This window comes from Lissotriton helveticus, chromosome 8 (genome assembly GCF_964261635.1).
Source record: "Lissotriton helveticus chromosome 8, aLisHel1.1, whole genome shotgun sequence".
Taxonomy (NCBI): Eukaryota; Metazoa; Chordata; class Amphibia; order Caudata; family Salamandridae; genus Lissotriton; species Lissotriton helveticus.
In genome coordinates this window covers 630675541-630691205 of record NC_136069.1, presented here as the reverse complement: position 1 = coordinate 630691205, position 15665 = coordinate 630675541, and the positions used below count along the sequence as shown (strand labels likewise).

Below are 15665 nucleotides of genomic sequence, written 5' to 3'. Positions count from 1 at the left end.
TTAATACACGAAAGGACATCTCGTAAATGACACATTATCAAATAACATGGGCATTTACAAATTGTGCCACACTCCATTAGCCATTAGATGTGAATGACACCTTATGTAACACCTTTATCACCAATCTGTGATTAAACACAATGAGAAACTGATATTGCCAGAATAGCCCCTCTATTAAACCACGAGGAAATATGGTTGCATTACGAATACCATATAGGTTATCATTGGGGATATGCTTCTTTCTAAGCATATCAACCCCATGAGCATATTAGTTGCCAATTTGATTGTGTAATACCAAAAGTTGAGATAAAACTTTGGCATCTCAACTGAGATTAGATTAAAGTGCTTGCCCCCATAAAGTTGTCTTAAAGCTGGCACTTACTTTCAAAACGGCGACTCCCCACAGGCTACCTATTCATAGCACATCCGCGGCCCGAATACATGGAACGCCGGCAAGATAAAGAAGTGAAATACACCTCGTCGCGGTCAAGTGACTGCCGACCAAGAAGCGGGGCGACTTCATGGTCTTAAAGTGATATGCACCCAACGGGAAAAGTTTTTTGAACAAGCAAAAGGGTGATTCTCGTATTCAAAAGAATCATCCCTTGTTTTTTAAAGTAACATGAATCCTTTTTGATCTTGATTTTATAATCGATGTCGGAAGTTTGTTACAAAAAGCAATATCAAAGAGCAGTTTCGAGAAACTGTTCTCAAACTCAGATTCGAAAAACTTTATTGGCAACCTCACCCTTTGTACATGTCCCTAGGTGGCTGATGGCGGTACATTTATTCCCAAAGGATATGGAAGAGGGAAAAGGAAACAAAACAAACCAAACCACCCTCTGTACCTAAGGCTATCATTCTTGTTTTTCATGCCCAAGGGTTACTAACTATTAGTAACAGAGATCAGATTTCTCGAATTGCACCGCCTCATCACTGTGCCCCAAGGGATATTGTCATTAAGGCCTAAGAGGTTGGAGGAAAGGCGGTAAATCGACCTTTGTTCCTTTTCAAATAGGCCTCTTTCTGCACCTTGGTGAAGTAGTTCGATGACTGTCCATCTAATGTCGTTAGGGGTATGTTTCATTTGTAAAAAGTGGGTTGTCAGTTTTGTGGTGTTTTTTTCGCATCGAATATTACTACGATGCTCACAGATACATAGTTTTATTCGCCTCATTGTCATGCCCACGTATTTCAGTCCACAGGGGCATACGATCAGATATACAACGTTACATGAATTGCAATTTGTATGGTTACGTTGTTGCCACTGTTTCCTTGGTTCTAGATCTAATGCCTTGGTACTTGTGGTCATGTGGCACATGCTGCACCCACCACAGGGAAAGTGCCCAACGACCGTAGGGAGGCCCCAGGCATTCAGGACACTCTCCTCATTATCCCTTTGATGATTTCTCGGGCATGTATGGACCAGTGAATCCTTCAGACTTTTCGCCCGTTTATAGGAAAAGAGGGTTTTTTTCCAGTGGTGTTTGTTGCTCTTGAGTATATTCCAGTGTTTACCAATACAGCAGCTCACGGCATTAGAGACATAATTATAAGTTGTCACACAAGTCAGTGGTACATCCTCATTCGTGTCTTTAGGGTAGTCCTCCAGGAGGGCATCCCTATGCTGATTCTTGGCCCTTTTACAACTTTTATTTAGGATATGATTCGGATAACCCCTTAACTGCAATTTGGTTGTTAGATCTCGAGCTTGTTCCGTAAAATCTGTCAGCTCACTGCAATTCCTTCGAATGGAAAGACATTGACCAAAAGGGAGATTCTCCCTCAGGGTTCGCGGGTGAAAACTTGAACAGTGAAGGAGGTTTTTTTGGCAGTAGGTTTGTGGTAGGACTTAGTCTGTAAATGGTCTCCCTCTTTAGTAATCGTAACATCCAGAAAGACATTTTTTTCTTTGGCATTCTCATGTGTAAACCTCAGATGAGGGTCACAGGTGTTAACCCAGTCAAAAAAGGAGAGTAAAATCCTCTCTGTCCCCTTCCAGATAATCAGTACATCATCAATGTATCATTGCCAAAGGATTACATTTGATGAAAAAGGGTTTTCAGGTGAAAGGATATATTTACACTCAAAATCATGAACGTATAGACCCGCTACACTTGGGGCAAATGTACTGCCCATGGATGTACCTGTAGCTTGGAGGTAGATGTCCCCTTGATATTACAAAAAATTGTGTTTTAGGACCAATGTGGCACATTCAACTACAAAAGAACGAGAGGTGGAAAAATCCCATGTGGACTGTTCCAAAGTATCTATTATCACCCTGATGGTGTCGTCTTGTGGTATACAGGTGTATAGACTTTCAATGTCTAGTGATACCAAAAAACAGGGTTCCTCTGGCATCGTGATCGTTCGTAGCATCGCTAGGAGACTTTTACTGTCCTTAATGTAGGTGCTAGTTGCCTGAATAAGGGGTCTTAAAAAGAAGTCACAATATTTGGACAGAGGTTCAAGTAACGATCCTATGCCCGATACGATAGGTCGTCCTAAGGTAGGGTGTAAATTCTTATGTGTTTTGGGAAGAGTGTAGAAATAGGGTATTTTGCCTTCCGAAGTGGTCAAAAAATCAGCTTCCTGCTTTGTAATTTGACCATCACGTTCTGCTGTTGTTACTAGTTCAAAAATATCATCTCTGAGAGCGGCTGAGGGATCTTCATTGAGGCGTACATAATTGATGTCATTGTTCAGCAATCGTCTGAACTCTCGATCGTAGTCTTCCGCATTTTGGATGACAATTCCTCTACCTTTCTTGGCACTCTTAATCACGATCTTCGTATTATTCTGGAGTGATTGTATAGCTTGAAATTCTGTCGCTGTTAAGTTTTTGAAAAAAGCCGGTTCTTCTAGAGCTTCAACTTCATTAAAGACAGCTTGTTCAAAAGCTAGTAGTTCTGGTGGTACTGTTTGTGGAGGGGGAGTGAAGGAAGATTTTAATCTAAAACCTGTGTCACTCGAGGGAGTCTGAGACTACTCCATCGTCTGCTGTTCAAAAAAACTCTTAAGTCTTAATTTGCGGAAGAAATCCGTTAGTTCACAGTGCAATTTGAAGCGGTCAAGGCGGGGGGTAGGTATGAAACCCAAACCTTTCTCCAAGACTGAGCTTTCACCTGGACTCAGAATCACAGAGGATACATTTGTGACTAGGCTCTCAGGTTGCTTGGGCCTGCTCTCTGCTCCTGAGTCTTGCTCCTCGTGTTGTTGCCCACCGCCTCTGTCTGTTACCAATGCACCTGATTGGGACCTCTTCGTCCTCTTGAACTGTAGAGCAACCACTACAGTGTTCTCTCAAAAAAGAAGAAAACTCTGGGTAGTTCCCAAGTTTAGGTGGAGAGCAGCTTCTGTATGGAACACCCTACAACACGTAGGGCCAGATGTACGACCAATTTTAGCATGTGCAAACTGGTTAGCGACCCGTTTGCGTATGCTAAAATTGGAATGGCCATGTACTAACACAATTTTGCGAGTTGCAAATGAATTGCGACTTGCAAAAAAGTGTTTAGAGACTTACTATTTGGAAGGGTCGTTCCCTTCCAAATAGCAGCTCTCCAATTACCACCCTCTTCAAGAGGGTGGTAATGGAGTAGCAAATGGGAAGGGGCTGCATTAAAAAAAAATGCTTTATTTAAAAGCAGTCCCAGACATGGTGGTCTGCTGAGCCTAGTAGGCCACCATACCTGGGAGGGCCTGCCATTCCCAATGGGCTCGCAAATTGCGAGAGGCTCATAAATATTCGTGAGCCTCGCAATTCGCAGCCCCATTGGGAATTGCAAACAGTGTTAAACACACTTTGTACATCCAGTTTTGCGAGTCGCAATTGTGGCGCAATTTGCGAGTCGCAAAATTGCTTGTCGTACATCTGACCCCAGATGACAAAAGCCTTTTATCACTCCAGGCACTGTATTACAGCTTTGAATTGGTTAAATACCATCCAAGCCAACGTTAAATGAATAAAAACAGCCCCTGACAAGTGTTTCGCTATCGTTATAGCTCTTCAGAGAAGTTTAGCTTTGTCCATACACAAGGGAGTAACCAGTATAATTCAAAACAATACCCTTTCAGTGCTGCATAAATTATGCAAAAAAAGAAGCAGAGAACTCTGGGCAGTTCCCAAGTTTAGGAGGAGAGCAGCTTCTGTATAGAGTACCCTACAACACTTTTTTAAGCATAGGATTAACTCATTGCCTCCCACATCGAAATAGAGATGAACAAACTCTTTTGCCATTTCCAAAGCAAAGTTCTTAAGCATAGAATTAGCACAGTGCCATCCATGCTGTGCTGTAAAATGAAAAAAAAAACGTTTACCCCCCTGGCACAGTATTATAGCATTAAATTGGTAAAATTCCATCCGAGCCAACCTGGAATAAACATCGGTATAGCTCTTCAGAGAGGCTTAGCTTTGGCCAGACACAAGGAAGCCCCCAGAATAAGTCAAAACAATGCCCTTTCAGGCATAGAGTGCTGCATAAATTATGCAAAAAAGTAAAAAAGAACTCTTGATAGTTCCGAAGGTTTAGGTGCAAAGCACCCTACAACTTCAGCGACACTCTGAATTTGCATATACATATATATCCTACTGATGGTAGTTATAGTTAGGACTTAGTTTCCCTAGGAAAATAGTTTTTTGACTTTTTTATAACTTTAATTAACACCAACAGAGGCTGTCCAATACCCCTGAACCAGGGACAAATAATAATAACACCAAACAAGAGGTTCAGGTACCAAAATTAGATAACAAGATGGAGATTCACATGAAAGGAAATTCATGAAGCAAAAGAAAGAAAGAAAGAAGCCTATATTCCCAAATTAGTTTCAGAGAAATGCTCTTAATTTATTAAGCATGTAAATTCAGATAAAACACATTACAGATAAAACAAACGCTCAAAGAAAAGTGTTGGCAAAAAACAAAGACAATCAACTCATATTACCAAACACGTGGCTAACATACAAACATTACATGTACAAAAGGAACAACAGCAACACATATAGTATGTCCTTCACAAATTATGGCCACAAGAAGCGTCGACGGCGTTTCAACCGCTGGAGAACTATGCAGTCATCATCAGGACGAACAGTGATTTGAGCGTTTTGAGTAACTATTAAAACAGAAAATTATAATAAATAGTCACATTCAAGGGGGTAGGCTTCTTTAAAGGAAAAAAACAGAAGTAGAGAGACACCAATTGTGACGGAGATGGGAGAAATAAAGAGTAAATAGAGAGCTAATACCACACCACAGGTGATAATATCATCCCAAAGGTAATACATTAATAATCACCAGCATAAGAGGCAGCCCATTCAGAATTCGAACGGCATATGCAATACGTTAAAATCTGTAATTCACAAAAATATATTAGTGATTATTGTGAATAGGTCCAGTCTAGCAGCCATATAAAATGGCGAAGGACAATGCATAGATCAAATCAGTCAATGAGATACTTACTAAATAAGTAAGTCAACTGTCCTCATATCTGGAGTCGAGGAATAATATAACATTTTTTTATTCAGGATTGTCTCGGCACGAAAGGAAAATCAGTGAAGACCAATTAATTGTGGCCCAACAATAGCTAAATCAATCAGCACTGAAAAATATAAAGAGAAATGGACAAGGAATGTCAATCTATACTCATCTATTACAAAAACTCAATGAGACTAGTAGCTTTTTTAATGCTTACTGGAGTTATAATCCTGATTCTCAATCAGGGAGCAAGGCATAAGACCCGGAGTTAGTTTTTTAAAAAAAGGGAAAAGGAGTTTCATAAGAGAAACAAAACCTCGAACATTTTTTCTGGCGGAGACTAGAGAGACAAGTTATTTAACATTCTGATCGGTAATGATTCTGTGTAAAGGCAAGCCTCCCACTGTAAGTGCGCCGTCAACAAACTTGATTTAAGTGTACCGGAGTACGCATATAGCGTTTCACTCACAGCCAGTTGTGCCTGCTAAATGACACGACCGTCATAAAATAAATTGCACTAAAACGAATTACGGGTACCTACTGAATCCGTTAGTTATGCCGGGAAAATTCGCAGCTATCGTTGGGCCACAATTAATTGGTCTTCACTGATTTTCCTTTCGTGCCGAGACAATCCTAAATAAATGTTTTTTTATATTATTCCTCGACTCCAGATATGAGGACAGTTGACTTACTTATTTAGTAAGTATCTCATTGACTGATGTGATCTATGCATTGTCCTTCGCCATTTTATATGGCTGCTAGACTGGACCTATTCACAATAATCACTAATATATTTTTGTGAATTACAGATTTTAACGTATTGCATATGCCGTTCGAATTCTGAATGGGTTGCCTCTTAGGCTGGTGATTATTAATTTATTACCTTTGGGATGATATTATCACCTGTGTTGTGGTATTAGCTCTCTATTTACTCTTTATTTCTCCCATCTCCGTCACAATTGGTGTCTCTCTACTTCTGTTTCTTTCCTTTAAAGAAGCCTACCCCCTTGAATGTGACTATTTATTATAATTTTCTGTTTTAATAGTTACTCAAAACGCTCAAATCACTGTTCGTCCTGATGATGACCACATAGTCCGTAATGTCCCAGTCATCTTTACTAACGATCCCAAGTTCCGAAATGGTTTCAGCCATATCGGTGTCACTTGCTCCCGCCATTGGCTTGTGCATGGTATTGAAACAGCGCTGGAACATAGTAAGAGAGAATTGGAAATTATAGCTGACTTGGAGAAACGACTCTCAGAGGGCAACATAGCGGCTGATATTAAGGCAGCTCTGGACAAAGTGCTCAAAACTATTGCTGAGTTCGAACATATCGAGCGCACTAAGAAAACTAACAAAATACAGAAGGATATTACAAATTTTGATCAACTGCGTTTTCATCCTTATATACAGGACGAATTTTTTGCCCAACCTAGACAACAGCATTCCGATAATTACCCCACATGGGGACGTTTTAAAAGGAATGTAGGGGTAACGTTTTCTGAGTCATCTGCGAGTTCGGGCGATGAATCAGATCAAGTTGATAACTCTTGTCCTGGTCCTTCTAACTTAAACTACCCCCGCCTCCTTTTTTAGATCAGAGAGGGAGGGGGAGAGGCAGAGCCAAAGCTCGTGTACCCCTAGCGAGTCCCCAGATACAACATTGGAATTTCCAATCAGGGGAGAGACAAACGCGCAGGAAGTTCTATCAATGGGGCTCCCCGCAATAATTGAACCACCTGAGACCACCCCCACCATTCCAATTTTCAATCTTTCCGAACATAAATTATCTTCTGCCAATGTGTCACTTTTGTCTATGGGCTTGAGTTTTGTCCCAACTGAATAGTCTTGCTTGCTTGACACCCAAGTGGAGCTTATGCAATTTTTCAGGAAATTACGGATCAAGGCTTTCTTTCTGGGTAAGGAAAACCAAATGTCTGAAAGTTTTTCAGGTTTGAGACCTCCTTCTACCTTTAATCCACCTTCCAACCAAGTTCCGGTAGAATTGTTGGCCTTTGAGTCTATGGTGTTGAAAGATGTGCTTTCCTTAAGTAACAATTTTGAATATATACCCTATAATATCTCTTTGAGTGAGCGCCAGTCATTGACAAAACTGAAATCCAACTCGGATGTCATAATAAAGCCGGCTGATAAAGGCGGGGGTATAGTGGTGCATTCACAGATTGACTATAAAATTGAAATTACACGCCAACTCTCAAATGCCAACCATTATCGTCTTCTTAGAACTAGTCCTCTGACAGAGATTCAGGATTTGATTCTCAACAAAACATCTATGGCTAAAACTGAAGGCTTCCTTACGCAGAAAGAATTCATGTTCTTGAATGCCAAGTCACCTTGTACCCCTGTATTGTATACTCTTCCCAAGGTACACAAGTGTGCTCTCCACCCTCCAGGCCGACCCATTGTTTCAGGTTGTGGGTCGGTCCTGGGACCGCTGTGTAAATATGTTGACAGATTTATTAAGGATTTTGCCTGCTCCACTCGCAGTTATGTGCGTGATAGCGGTGATATTATCTCTCAATTGGAGTTGATGCAGTTCTGCCCTGCAACGGAATTGTTGGTGTGTATGGACTTAGAGTCCCTATACACCAACATCCCTCAGTTGGAGGGGATTGAGATGATCCGCAAAGTCCTGGACACACGGGCTGCCCCTATGCCAGTCCCGACAGAATTTATTGTGGACCTTTTGACGATTTCTTTGACAAAAAACTTTTAGGAGTTTGACGGACAATATTATTTGCAGATTAAAGGTACATCTATGGGGGCTTCTTATGCCCCCAATTTTGCTATTTTGTTTGTTGATGACTTTGAACAATGTTTTATTTATGACTGTAACGTTAATCCTTATTTTGATAGCGTTCGCCACTGGCGACGCTATATTGATGATATTTTCTTTATTTGGACTGGCACTAAATACTGTTTGGGCACATTTTTGATTTGGCTCAACTCTTGTTCTAATGACCTGAAATTTACATCCAGTTCTAGTAACTGCCAGGTCGATTTTCTGGATCTTACCATCTTCCCGCATGACGGGAAGTTATCCACCAAACTGTTTACCAAACCCACGGCCCGGAACACTCTTTTAGAGTATTCCAGTAACCATCCACGGGGGCTCAGAGATGGGCTCCCGTTCGGCCAGTTCCTACGTATCCGTAGGAATTGTTATTTTAAGGATGACTATTTTCGCAAAGCCGAAATTCTGTCTAGGAAATTACAACAACGTGGGGATCCTCGTATATTGGTCAAGCGCTCGATGAAACAAGCCTGGTATAATCATCTTGACCTATTACTTATTCCCCAAGTCAGGAAGCCCATGACAAGGATTCCATGTGTGACAACTTTTGGCACTCGGAGTATCCAAATTACTAAAGTAATTAAAAAATACTGGCCTCTAGTTGTATCCACTGGTATTACTGAGGAATTACCGCTGTTTTCATTTAAACGAGGCAAGAACCTTCGTGACCATTTGGTCCGAGCGGCACTACCTCGTCATGAGAGCCCCACTATAACATCTTTGTGGGGCCTAAATAAAACTGTGGGACACTATAAGTGCGGCGGCTGCCTCATGTGTGAGTTTCCTGTGTAAACACGAAACAATTTGTACATGGCAATATCAAGCATGACTTACGTACTTTTTCTAACTGTAACACGTCGATCGTCATTTATGCAATTTAGTGCCCGTGTGACCGGATATATATTGGCCAAACAACGCAAAAAATTAAAATACGTCTTGGCCAACACAAAAGCCGTATCCGTTGTAAAACAGAAAATGCCCCACTAGTGGCCCATTATTTACATTACAATCACGCACCTGATGACATGCGTTGGCAGGTCATTGAAGTGATTAAAACTCCAGATCGAGGTGGTAATATCACAGCGATACTAAATCGAATGGAATGTCGTTGGATGCTTAGGTGTGACAGCATTAATTCAGGCTTGAATTCAATGGAGGAGTGTCACTCAATTATCACTTGGAAATCCTATACACCTTTTTGATCTGTTCTTCCTTCCTTGATTTGCTTCTCAGTTTATGGCAGTTCGTTTGACTTATGAATTATATTACATTTGTGATATATGTTTTGTAACTGCTCTGTGTAATGTAATTGCTTTTTTTGCACCACTATGCATTTTTTGTAACTAGACCTTTTTAAAGGAAAAAACCAGTTCATCTCTTTTCCTTGTTGTAATCACTATGCCATCTAGGACCCTTGCAAAGATCGAGTTAGCCCTATGTATAAAATACAATAGCCCTTCAGATAGGCCTCTATCATGGATTCCATGCTTATTGAGGTACGATACGTGTCGTACTTATAAATGCTTTTTGCATTTTTCATTTTTAATGCACAGATTATGTGCACACCATTCCGTCTAATTGCTAATGGTGTGTTTATATTTACTTTACTTCTCCATGACAGGGAGCATCCTTGCCTGCGTGGGTGCCTCCGTTTCCGTCCCCTCTACCCCCCCCCTTTTTTCCCTAGTTAAAAACTTGGAATTTCATGCCTGAACTTTTTTTAGGTCATGCAACCTCACCGATCGTAAATTGAAATTGAAGTCCCACTCGTTATTTGTTTATGATTTTCGTTTTGCACAATGAATAATAGCAATGATAGCAGGCCTCTTTAACCCCTTAAGTGCTGCCGTCGGCCAACGGTCGTCACGGGCACTACCTCCCCAGTGCTGCGTGCGACCGCTGGACGTCCAGTTCAGCACCGGATAATGGACAGCGCAGCACTGGGGAGGTTTGTTTACTAGCTCCCAAGTGGTTAAAGATGGTGCAGTTTTTTGCAATTTTGATCGTTTCAAGATGTCTTCTGACTTTCAGTTGTTTTTACTCCTTCGTCTATTTCTATATTTGATGCCGGCTCAAACGCGAGACCGAGCACGCCGAGTCTAGCAGTGCTGCGAATTTTCCCGGCATAACTAACGGATTCAGTAGGTACCCGTAATTCGTTTCAGTGCAATTTATTTTATGACGGTCGTGTCATTTAGCAGGCACAACTGGCTGTGAGTGAAACGCTATATGCGTACTCCGGTACACTTAAATCAAGTTTGTTGACGGCGCACTTACAGTGGAAGGCTTGCCTTTACACAGAATTATTACCGATCAGAATGTTAAATAACTTGTCTCTCTAGTCTCTGCCAGAAAAAAATGTTTGAGGTTTTGCTTCTCTTATGAAACTCCTTTTCCCTTTTTTTTTAAAAACTAACTCCGGGTCTTATGCCTTGCTCCCTGATTGAGAATCAGGATTATAACTCCAGTAAGCATTAAAAAAAGCTACTAGTCTCGTTGAGTTTTTGTAATAGATGAGTATAGATTGACATTCCTTGTCCATTTCTCTTTATATTTTTCAGTGCTGATTGATTTAGCTATCGTTGGGCCACAATTAATTGGTCTTTACTGATTTTCCTTTCGTGCCGAGACAATCCTGATTAATTTTTTTTTATATTATTCCTAGACTCCAGATATGAGGACAGTTGACTTACTTATTTAGTAAGTATCTCATTGACTGATGTGATCTATGCATTGTCCTTCGCCATTTTATATGGCTGCTAGACTGGACCTATTCACAATAATCACTAATATATTTTTGTGAATTACAGATTTTAACGTATTGCATATGCCGTTCGAATTCTGAATGGGCTGCCTCTTATGCTGGGGATTATTAATTTATTACCTTTGGGATGATATTATCACCTGTGTTGTGGTATTAGCTCTCTATTTACTCTTTATTTCTCCCATCTCCGTCACAATTGGTGTCTCTCTACTTCTGTTTCTTTCCTTTAAAGAAGCCTACCCCCTTGAATGTGACTATTTATTATAATTTTCTGTTTTAATAGTTACTCAAAACGCTCAAATCACTGTTCGTCCTGATGATGACCGCATAGTTCTCCAGCGGTTGAAACGCCGTCGACGCTTCTTGTGGCCATAATTTGTGAAGGACATACTATATGTGTTGCTGTTGTTCCTTTTGTACATGTAATGTCTGTATGTTAGCCACGTGTTTGGTAATATGAGTTGATTGTCTTTGTTTTCTGCCAACACTTTTCTTTGAGCGTTTGTTTTATCTGTAATGTGTTTTATCTGAATTTACATGCTTAATAAATTAAGAGCATTTCTCTGAAACTTATTTGGGAATATAGGCTTCTTTCTTTCTTTCTTTTGCTTCATGAATTTCCTTTCATGTGAATCTCCATCTTGTTATCTAATTTTGGTACCTGAACCTCTTGTTTGGTGTTATTATTGTTTATAACTTTGGCACCATTTGATGAAACTTCACAAAATATTTTTAAAAAGTGGCACTGTATGTCTAGTTCTGCATGGAGTGTTTCGGAATGAACTGTCAAGCGGGGGACGAGAAAAAGAGGGGAGGGTAAAAAAAAAAAGTGGGTTTTCCATGCAATTTCCCATAGGGATTTTAAACTTCACTACAGCCTAAACTACTGGACAGAATTACACCAAGGTTGGCAGGGAAGTAGCCGTTGGTTCAGAAAAAGTGATTTGGTGTAATTCTTTTCAGTATTTACGAAGTTATTAAAGAAAAAAGAAATATAGATATCTAGGGACATGGACCCTCTGCAGATCCCCCGTGGTGGATCCGCAAAGTCACGTACCACCAGCAATACGGTGATTGGCTGACCACAACCTGACCAGAAGGTTGCGTCTGCCATTTTAAGTGTTGGGGAAATGTCCTGGGGCATTAAAAGGTTTCTGCAAAGTGATTAAAAGGGTCAGGGTAGAGGTACCCTGATCCCATGTGTTTGTTAGAGTGTCAGAGAGACCTATGTTGGGTACGAAATTTAGTTATAAGGTTTCTTATTTTCAAGTAGGATTCATCGCAGGGCTCAGCGCAGCCCCCATGTACATCCACATCAGATTTGCAAATCTTGGCACACTTTAGAAAACAAAACACTTTCAGACCCACTCAGACACCTACACAGGCACTCTTGCACCCATTTACAAATGCACAAAGGCAGTTACACACCCACACACAGATACCCACAGTCCCACTCACAGAACCACACAGCCACTGAAATACGAATACAGGCACTCACCCAACTGCTTTCAGACCCATGCGGGTACTCCTGCACCTACTCCCAGACCCTGACAGGCCCTCACAGACCCACTCACAAACCTATGCATCCACTCACATACCTACTCACAGACCCAGGCACACACTCACACACCCACTCACACACTCACACACCCACTCACATACCCACTCACAGACGTATGCAGATACTCACAGAATGACTCAGAGTCACACAGAGTACTTTCACAACCATTCACAGACCCACACAGGCACTATTACACCCACTCACATACTCACACAACCACTTACACACACTCCTAGACCCACACAGTCACTCACAGACCCATTGCCAGACCCACACACTCACTCACATACCTATTCCCAGACCTATACAGCCACTCACACACCCACTCACACACCTACTCACAGACATACACAGACACTCACACACCCATTCACAGATCCATTCACACACTCACACACCCATGCACATATCCACACAGACACTCACACACCTCCTCACCGACCCACACAGATACTCCCACATCAACTCACATGCCCATTCAACTACACAGGTACTCACACAGCTACTCTCTTACTTACCCACTCACACACCCACACAGTTACTCACACATCTACTACCACACCCATAAAACCGGTCACACCTCCACTCATATACTTCCAGATTTACTCACACACTCAATCACACATGCATACAACCACTATTACAGCCACTCATACCCATGCAACTACTACACACCCACTCACACACCCAGACAACCACTCACACAGTGACTCAAATACCCATGTTTCTGCTCACACAACCATTGACACAACCAGTCACACACTCACACACATCTATCTAGTCTGCGAGACACCTACTCACACACCCACACAGCCAATCAAACACCTACTCACTTATCCATTCACACACTCAAAACCTCACTCAGAGACACATATCACCACTCTCACACTCAGGAAGAGAACCATACAGCCTCTTATACACCCACTCACTCAACATGAAAACCACTGACATACCTACTCACAGACCTATACAGCACCCCCACACTCTCTTCGATACCCTTGTAGTCAGTTATATGCCTATTGTATTAAATGTGTTGTTGTTTTACATAAATGTTTTTGGTAATGAAAACCAGTTGCTATTATGTGTTGAATGTGTACTTTTGGTTTGGGATTCAATGCACAGAACACTAAACTATGACCCACAATCTGCACTATGACCATTTTGGATGGAAGGAGTAGTAGCACAGAGGAGAAGGCTACAGTTGAATGTGGCAACCTTGAAGATGAAATGAAGCTAAAATGGAGGACAGCAATTAGAAAATAAAAGAACATATTTGTTTGGATGGTGGAGATATGCATGGAACTAAAATTAGGTAGTGATTTGGACAAAAAAATTAAATGCATCTGTTATTGGTTTTAAAAAATGAAAAAAGATGGTTGTTAAGGATATGCTTTAAATTGCAACCAGTCAACCACACCTCTACTGTTTAATTTGAAAGTAGTATGCTGCCTACAGAAAGTAATGTATACTTTTGACCTAGTGGTAGGTAGAGAGTGCTGCTAACATGGTCCCCATGGACATGGAGCTAAAACAATATGGGGAAGGGAGCACAAATTACTGCTTTTTGAAACTAAAAAAGAGTGGTGTGGAAACATTGCGAATTAGGGAGTGTTTGGCTTTGAATTAAGTAGTTTTTATAAAGTAAAACATAAATGAAAAGTATTAATAGTAGATTGTTAAAGGCTTCTAGGGATCCACCGCAAAGTTACACAGGGGGCTACACTAAGTATGTCAGTAGATCAGTGGATTTGCAGAAAATACATCCAAATTATGCTTCTTCCCAGAAAACATGGAAAGAGTAAAACAAATACTGACCATTTGGAAGTGGTTTAACAAAAATACAAGATGAAAGGAATCCTGTGATTTGTTAACTACAGGATTATAAGTAAGGGTACATAGTGAAGGCTAGCCATTTTAGTTGCTTTTGTATTGAGAGTGGAGGAGGACTGTTTCCATGAAGTGCATGGTTAAGACTGATTTGCATAATGCTGGGTCCAAACTGGGGTGGCGTAGTGAGCAAAAGATTGATGGATTAACCCATCACTTGACTTGGGGTGAGTGGTTGAAATGTTTCATCACTCCATCCATCATCTTGTTGTGTTTTGCTATGTCTGCCCTAAGTGGCCAAGGGTATGCCCAGACGTGGGTCCCTTGCTCGCTGTGCCTAAGGATATAAGCTAGCCTGGCTGATGAGGGATAATAACCTGAAACTGGCCCCAGGATGCTTGTTTCTGGTTTAGGGAGGAACTGGACTGTCAGTTCGGGCTGGACTGTTTCCATGAGGAGCAGGGTCAAGACTTATTTGCATATGGTTGGGTCCAACCTGGGGTGGCATAGTGAGCAAAAGAACGCTGGATAAAACCCAGATCTCTTGACTAGGGGTGGCTGGTTGAAGAGTTTCAACACTCCGTCCATCTTCTTATTGTGTTTTCAGTGGAGGAGGATTGCAAAAGTTCTGACTTGAGATTTCTAATGAAAACAGATGTTAACAGAAATAGAAATTAAAGTTGGAGAACGGCAAACAGCTTAGATATGTTAATTATAATTAGATAACAAAATTGTGAGTGTATATAAGATGAAAGACAATGTATAGCTACTAGACACTCTTCTAGAAGGCAACATAGAAGGGAGCTTAGATGAGAACATTAAGCAAAAATAGAGTGAGCAGGCAAGGAGAAAGAGGAATTGGTATACTGAAAATATAGTAATTTTATTAAGCGAGTATGAATGAATGTGTTTGAAATTAGATGTGGCAATCTGAACAGTTTACTACTACTAGATAGTGGAATAGTGTATGTGCATCTGCCCTAAACATGATTTGATTGACTGAACCACAATTTAGGATATTCGATGTATCTATAAGTCTCTAGTAGAGTCTACTACCTGTGGCCAGAGCCTGTAATTTAAATAGTAGTAGTGGGCCTGCAGCATTAATTATGCCATGCATACAAGCATCCCTTTAAACCTGTCTCAAACATACCACTGCTGAGAATGTGTGCAATGGTGTAACACAGGCCCCCGCAGCCCTAGTGGTGTGGGGGGCCCGCAAGT

The 15665-nt window shown here is 41.1% G+C and overlaps 2 long non-coding RNA genes across 2 annotated transcripts; one reads left to right on the top strand and one right to left on the bottom strand.

The window, feature by feature from the left end:
- Window positions 1-4845: 4845 nt before the first annotated feature.
- On the bottom strand, window positions 4846-5490 carry LOC144771730 (uncharacterized). Its single transcript, XR_013599451.1, has 3 exons — window positions 5459-5490; window positions 5294-5348; window positions 4846-5111 (listed from the first exon to the last, which is right to left on the bottom strand). It is a non-coding gene; the product is annotated as an uncharacterized LOC144771730 (long non-coding RNA).
- Window positions 5491-10309: 4819 nt separating this feature from the next.
- LOC144771729 (uncharacterized) lies at window positions 10310-11158 on the top strand. Its single transcript, XR_013599450.1, has 3 exons — window positions 10310-10430; window positions 10955-10989; window positions 11100-11158. It is a non-coding gene; the product is annotated as an uncharacterized LOC144771729 (long non-coding RNA).
- The last annotated feature ends 4507 nt before the right edge of the window (window positions 11159-15665 follow it).